The sequence below is a fragment of the Meriones unguiculatus genome, chromosome 1, assembly GCF_030254825.1.
Source record: "Meriones unguiculatus strain TT.TT164.6M chromosome 1, Bangor_MerUng_6.1, whole genome shotgun sequence".
Taxonomy (NCBI): Eukaryota; Metazoa; Chordata; class Mammalia; order Rodentia; family Muridae; genus Meriones; species Meriones unguiculatus.
This window is the reverse complement of record NC_083349.1, coordinates 73,836,307-73,843,768: the sequence shown is the minus strand read 5'-3', so window position 1 is coordinate 73,843,768 and position 7,462 is coordinate 73,836,307. Positions and strand designations below refer to the sequence as shown.

Below are 7,462 nucleotides of genomic sequence, written 5' to 3'. Positions count from 1 at the left end.
GCTTCTAGATTTAGAGGTTTAATATTTTGACTCCTGAAAGAAATTCTATCTGATCCTAGACAGCCTTCGAAGCCCTGGCAGGTTTCTATTTGATGTACAAGAGTGGGCGACAGGTAAGCTCTCATCAGTGTTCACCACTATTTCATGAGGATGTAGTTAATAGGAAAAGTAGAAATTAGGTTAGAGTAACAGAATGTTAGGGAACTTGATGTGACTAAGATCAAAGCCATGGAGTTATTTGTGTAAGTTGGATGTTAGTGGCATTTAGATATTTATCTAAAATTATTTTATTCTTTCTATTTGAATCTGTGTGTGCATGTTCATGGAGGCCAAAAGAGGGCTGTAGCTCCCTTGGAGTTGTGAAACACCTAGGGTGAGTACTAGGAACTCTAGTCCTCTAGAAGACCTGCAAGGACTCTACCACTGAGCCATTTCTCCAGCTTCCTCACTCAGATATCTTCAGCTTTCCAGGTTTATTTCTGAATCCAAATAGAATCCTAAGTACAGATGAAGTTCTTAAGCTGGAGAGTTCTGTCCTAGGAAGATGGGTTCTGTATCTGTCAGGATCAGCAAGGCTCTACTTCAATAATAACTAGCCCCTAAATCTCAGTAGCTTTAAATAACAGTCTTTTTTTTATTTCTCATGCTGCATGTTAACTGTAGCTTGGCTGGGAGCTCTTCTCTGAGATGTCTCTAGTGACCTAGGGAATGTAGCTGGTACTCTTCTTTTTTTTTAAATTCTTTATTAATTAAACTTTATTCACTTTGTATCCCCGCTGTGGTTCCCTCCCTCCTCCCATCCCAATCCCTCCCTTCCTCCACCCTCTGCATGCATGCCCCTCCCCAAGTCCACTGATAGGAGAGGTCTTCTTTTCCTTTCTTCTGATCCTAGTCAATTAGGTTTCATCAGGAGTAGCTGGTACTCTTTAGAAGGGCTAAGATCCAAAACTTAAGCAAAGGCACATGCTCACAAGTATGTGGAGAAAGGGGAATACTCTTCCACTGCTGGTGGGAGTGAAAACTTGTACAACCACTTTGGAAATCAATCTGAAGCTTTTTTAGAAAACTGGGAATAGTGCTTCCTCAAGATCCAGCTATACCACTCCTGAGCATATATCCAAAAGATACTCCACCATACAACAAGGACATTTGCTCAACTCTGTTTATAGCAGCTTTATTCATAATAGCAGAAACTGAAAACAATATAGATGTCCCTCAACTGAAGAATGGATAAAGGAACTGTTGCACATTTACACAAAGGAATACTACTCAGCTATTAAAAACAAGGGGATCATGAAATTTGCAGGGAAATGAATGGAACTAGAAAAGATCATCCTGAGTGAGGTAACCCAGACCCAGAAAGACACACATGGTGTGTACCTACTTATAAGCAGATATTAGCCATATAGTACAAGATAACCATATTACAATTCACAGACTCAAAGAAGCTAAGTAACAAGGAGGGCCAAGAATGGTTGAATCTCACTCAGAAGGGGAAATAGAATAGACAGCAGATGTGGCTGAAAAGAGGAAACAGGAGAAGAGGAAGTGCTGAGGGAAATGAGGGTGGGGATCAGATGTGAGGAGGCAGAAGGACAGAGTGTTTTCAGAGAGAAGAGAAACCGTGGGTGGGCGCATCTTTGAGACAAGCTGAAGACCTAGGACAAGGTAGGCTCCTGGGAGGATATGGGGGTGATTCTAGCTGAGACCCCTAGCAACAGGGATCATGGAGACTGAAGAGGTCTAGGGACAGGACTCCCTAGTGGAGAGAGGGGAACTCCAAGCCACCTACAAAAACTTTGACCCAAAATTAACCCTGCCTACAAGATGTGCAGGGATAAAGCTAGAGTGGAGATTGAGGGAATGCCTGGCCCAAGCTGAGACCCACACCAAATATGAGACCCAAACCCCTGACACTATTAACAGCACTCTGCTCTGCTTGTAGATGGGAGCCTTGCACAGCTGTCCTTTGAGAAGCTCCACCCAGCAAAGGGTGGAGACAGATGTTGGGACTCACAGCCAAATAGTGGACTGAGCACAGGGAGCCTCTGGAAGAGTGGGCAGAAGCACAGAGGGACCTGGAGGGGACAGGAGCTCCACAAGGCCAACAGAGCCAACTTACCTGGGCCCATGGGGCTTGTGGAGACACCACAAGGTGCTTGTGGAAGTACCAGCAAAGGACAATGCATGGACTGGACCTAGGTCCCCTACAGAGATGTAACCGATGGGCAGCTTGGTCTTCCTGTGGGTTTCCTAATAGGGAGTGGGGGCTGTCTCTGACAAGGGCACTGTTGCATGCTTTTTGATAAGGTCCCTCTGGCAGGGCTGCCTTGCCAGGACACAGAGGAAGAGGATGTGCTCAGTCTTGGTGCGACTTGAAATGCTATGGTAAATCGGTGGGGGGGGCTCCCTTCTCTGAGACGTTGGAGGGGGAATAGGGGAAAAAGGGAGGGAAGGTGGGACTTGGAGGATAGGAGGGAGGGGGCTATGATTAGTATGTAAAGTCAATGAATGAATGAATGAATAAATAAATAAATAAATGAATAAATAAATAAGGAGAGGAGGGAGGGGCTATGATTAGTATGTAAAGTGAATGAACGAATGAATGAATGAATGAACGTGATCTTTGAGGAGAACCTTGTTAAATCCTACGGTGAGGAATGGCAAATTATCTCTGATCACAAATTACTGAGTAGTGCTAACGAAACAGCTCTATAACAAATGAAGAGGGTTAGAAAATGCAACCTTACCATGTGCCTCAAAGAAAAAAGCCAGAAACATTCCATGAAGACCTAAAGACTTTTGCTTTGGGCTTTGGTGGTGTTGTTTTTACTCCCCAGGTTTGTTTTGATTGACTCATAATTCATGAGCATCAATAGATTGACTTAGGTTGCAACCCAATAATACAGACTTAGGAAGCCTTGTTAGATGACATTCATATCTCTGATCTGACTCATCATTACATATAATAATATAATCTTCCAAATTCTTGAAGCATGAGACTGTGATCAATTACATCATTTGGCCCTTTCCCTGTCTAAAACTGTGCTATCAAATTTTTTATCACCACCCCTATTTCTTCTAAATATTGAAAAATTGTTGCTCTGAAGTGCAATGATGTTAGCTGACCAACTCTCTTTGAATAATTTTGCACACATTCCAAAATGAAGAATTATTAAAGATTACATGTTCTCACAGAAAATTACTGGTGACTGAGCATAATAAACAGTCACTGATGCTATGTGACCTCAATCTGGTATGTAATTCAGAAGGACTTTACAGAATGACATCGGTAGGAAGCAAGCAGTACCATGTTAAGAAAGGCAGAGACGCCACTGCCTGCCCATCAGCGTGGTCCGTGGGGAAGGGCGCCATCTTCTCCCACACATGTGCTTGTCAAGGTGGAGGCTGAGGGTCAGTTAAGGCGAGAAGGACTCTCCCTCCTGAGAAGAGATGAGCAGCAGATGGGGGCATTCAAACAGTGCTTTCTGCACAGGTAGATCTATTGATGGAGGTTATATATGATTACTCTCCATTTTATTTTTTGAGATGGGGTCTCCCATCAAACCTGGAGTAGTTGGCTAATGAATTCCATGGATTGGCTAGTCCCTACCTCCCCAGTGCTTCAATTACAAGATCCCCCTATTATGCCTGACTCTTTACTTGAGTGTTGGGGATCTGAATTCAGGTACCTGTGTTTGCAAAACAGGCCCTTTACTGACTGAACCATCTCCCTAGCCCTCTTTTGCCATTTTCAAACAGCTGCTTTTAAATTAAGGTATTAGTTTTCTTACTAATGACTTTAAAGAGTGTTTTGTATAATTGGGGAAAAATATTTCTTTATTTGCAAAATGTATCTTTAGTAAACTTTTTCTAATCTTATTCTTTTTATTTATTCTTTAAGAATTTCAAGGCAGTGGAATATGATCATCCCCTCCACACCTTACAACTCTCCGCAGATCCTCCCAACCTCACGTCTTTGCTGCCTTTGTTTGTTGTTTTGATAACACAATATTTTGTTTATAGTGTCTTTTGCAAAAAATAAAATTTTAATTTTTGTGAAATTCAGCATATCAGCTATTTCTCTCATAGACAGCACCTTTGCTATGATTTGTAAGTCATCACCTTAGTCATGTCATCTAATTTTTCCTCTTTTATTTAAGAAGTTAAAAGTTTATGCTGCAACTTTTAGTTTATGATCCATTTTGGATTAATTTTTGTGAAAAGCCTAAAATTTGTGAAAAGGTCTCAGGTAAGTGGATTGTTTTAAACATGTGGCTGTCTAGGAATTTTATCAACTTGTCCAAGAGACAAACACATCTCACAAATTAGACAACCCATGTGTCACTTGCTAATAGCATTGAATCTATGCCAGTCTTCACATGTTCAAACCACATTCAGAGCCCACTAATCTCAGAACCACATTCAGTGCCATACATTAACCCCATTGTCTCGATCGATGTAGCAAACTTCAGTGATGTGACATCAATACATCAGGATTCCAACATATTCATTTATTGTACGACGAGTGAATCGTCAAACACAGTGTGCCCAAAGTACCAGAACATAGGAGGATCTTTCCAATGTGAAGTGCATATGTGGCTACTAATGGCCTTTCGTGTCAAGGATGCTCTCTCTAAGGTCAATTTTGATGGCAGCATAAGCTGAACTCAACTCTGCCTGGAACTCATGTCCATTACAACTGCAACGTGAAGACTGAGGGAAGACCACATTAAACCATCAGGTTCTGCTGCTCTTAGGCCACTTCTTGCAGAATTTGCAGCTGAGTTCGCATCTCATTTAGGAAGTGTTTTACTGGTGGAAGGCATGCTGATTACAGTTTAGACTTGGCTCCTTTCAGTGACAAGCCTGGAGGAAAAGTACCAGCTTATAATATTGAATTTTACCTACATAATTCTTCAACAAGTTCTTTGAGCTTGCCTGATGTTTTTCATGCTTCTTAATTTCACCCAGCCAGGACTGGAGCTGAAGTAGGTGATGTTTCTGGAAGAAAGAGACCACTTATTGGTCCCAGGTGGTAGCAGAGTTTTTGATCCTAATACAACCATTTTTTAAGCAATGCCTGGGACTTGTAAAATTGTTCATTTTATTAGAGAAATACATTGGACTTTCAGTCAGAAAATACCCTCATTGGGAGCTGCCGCCTGATTGGCTTATGGGGCAGTCCATGTTTGCAGTCACTTTCTAGCCAAATATTAGATTTTAGAAATATCTCTGAGTATCATTTTAAGGGAGAGAAGATCATTCTTTCAACATGGTAAGATAGATCCTAGCACATTTGGAAAAGCCATGGTTTTCATGAAATGACATTGAAACAGCAATTTTCTAGTTTGTAAATTACCATGAATAACCCTCCCAATGCCTTTCTATGATAACTTGTTTATTATCTCACAGTCCTGTTTGAGTCTCATGACATCCAGACATGACAGGGAGACTCGGAGTCATCAGGCCTGCCTGTTGGTCACATGACGACAAGTTTCATGAATAGATGTGATCAACCTCCCAGGACTGGAGACAGTAGCAGGTTTAGCGCTGGTGATCCTGCTTCCCAGTGATTTTTCCGGAAAATATATTCTGGGCTTTCCCCATGCCAACAATCAGAACTGCAAAAAGTCTTCAGAGAAGGGTCCCTTAGTCCCACAGTTTAACTGGTCTCTTTGGGGACAGTTAAGGGACGAAGGTGTTGAAGAAGAATACAGGCAAGAAAGAGGTAAATGGAATATGAGAATTATTCTTGCTTCTTCTTTGCTAGCTGATGAGAATGCGGCGGGGCTTGAAGACCACCAGCAACAAACACAACCTCTCCTCTGTTATTTTGCTTATAAAAAAACAACCTTTTTAGTGGCCAGCTTCACTCAGTTACCATCTTTTCCAATGGAAATAGTTCTGTTAAGAGCCATCCTACCCCATGAATGTACCTTTATGGAGCAGACCAGAGGGAAAAGTAATTGAATTTAATAAAAGCTGTAACCAATATAAAGCCACAGGGAAATCCATTTCACTTCAAAGCTGAGATGCATGGTTCCTAAATAGAATTAATTGCCTGGCTGTTTCTTCCATCAAATCTCAATCCAATAGCAAAGAATTAAATTCCTTGGCATTTCTTATTTCATAGTCACATGAACTCTACATTGACGGCAATGACTGGATTGATAAAAGTCGTTCTCAGAAAAGTCATTCTTCAGATTGGTCGGTAAGCACAGCTGGAAAGTCTCAGGGCATTGTGCTTAGCAGAGCTAGAAACAGTTATCGGCAATCTTAATGCACTTGTCAAAGGTGAGGCTTTTAAGGACAGGACTTTCTGTCCCTCAAGTATTACCTCACGCCTTTTAACTCATCTCTCTCCTTCCTGAGTATAGATATGATGTTCTCAGCAACCTGCCACTCCTGTCCCCGTGTATTCTCTTTGTTAGGATGGAACATATGACCTCAAATTGGAGGGCAAAATAAAACCCCTTTTTCCTTAAAAAAAAAAAAAGTTTCTTTCCAAAAAGCAACCAACCAAACAAACAAGCAAAATGAAAAGAGAAGATTCTTCTTGAATTCTTATCTGGATCTCCTGAGGAGAGTCTTTGATTCCTTGTTGACTCACGATCAGTTAAATGCAGATTTAAATTTTTATTGTATCATCTAATCCCACACTGGGGGACCCATCCAACATAGCAAGATGGAGGAAACATGTGGTCTGCGTGTTTGGTCTCCTCCCAAACTGATACTTTGAGAGCTTGGCCTCCAGGGCTTGGGGGAAGTGATGAGGGCAGACCTTCCGGGATGGCATAAGTGTCTCAGAAAGAAGTGTGTGAGCTTCCTTGTCGCGCCACTGGGTGAAGACGCAGCAAGAAGGCACCATTTCTGAGCCAGAAAGTGTGACTCTGCCAGATGCTATGCCTTGACTTGGTTTTGAATTTCAGCCTCCATAACCATAAGAAGAAAATTTCTCTTGATTCTAAGCCATCCAGTTAATGGTATTTTTGTCATTCCCACCCAAATCGGACTGAGACACAAGACTACACAAGGTTTGCTGAAGGGACTTCTAGCCCGCACATGTCAAGATCACTCCTCACTGGGCCTCTCTGGATGTCAGGCTATTACTTAAGGAAAGAACTTTCCTCCAAAGAGTGCTGCCTCATGTTTTCCGTCTATAAGACTTCATATGAACAAGTGGTAGGAGAGAGACACACACAGAGACGTACACACACATACACAAATGTACACATACACACATTAATATACACATGCACATACATATAGATACGTGCACTGGTGGTTTGAATAGGTTTGGCCCCCAAAGACTCACCTGTTTGGATGCTTGGCCCACAGGGAGTGGACTATTAGGAGGTGTGGCCCTGCTGGAGGAGATATGCCCTTGTTGGGGTAAGTGTGTCACTGTGAGGGTGGGCTTGGTCATGGTGTCTCTTCACAGCATTAAGACCCTAACTAA

At 42.0% G+C, this 7,462-nt stretch overlaps 1 long non-coding RNA gene across 2 annotated transcripts; it reads left to right on the top strand.

Moving 5' to 3' along the window:
• Positions 1 to 1,581: 1,581 nt before the first annotated feature.
• Positions 1,582 to 4,026, top strand: LOC132648400 (uncharacterized). 2 transcript variants are annotated; one of them, XR_009586816.1, is made up of 3 exons: positions 1,582 to 1,668; positions 1,946 to 2,388; positions 3,905 to 4,026. It is a non-coding gene; the product is annotated as an uncharacterized LOC132648400 (long non-coding RNA). The 2 variants fall into 2 exon arrangements; XR_009586818.1 differs by having other exon boundaries at positions 1,590 to 1,668; positions 2,311 to 2,388.
• Positions 4,027 to 7,462: the final 3,436 nt, after the last annotated feature.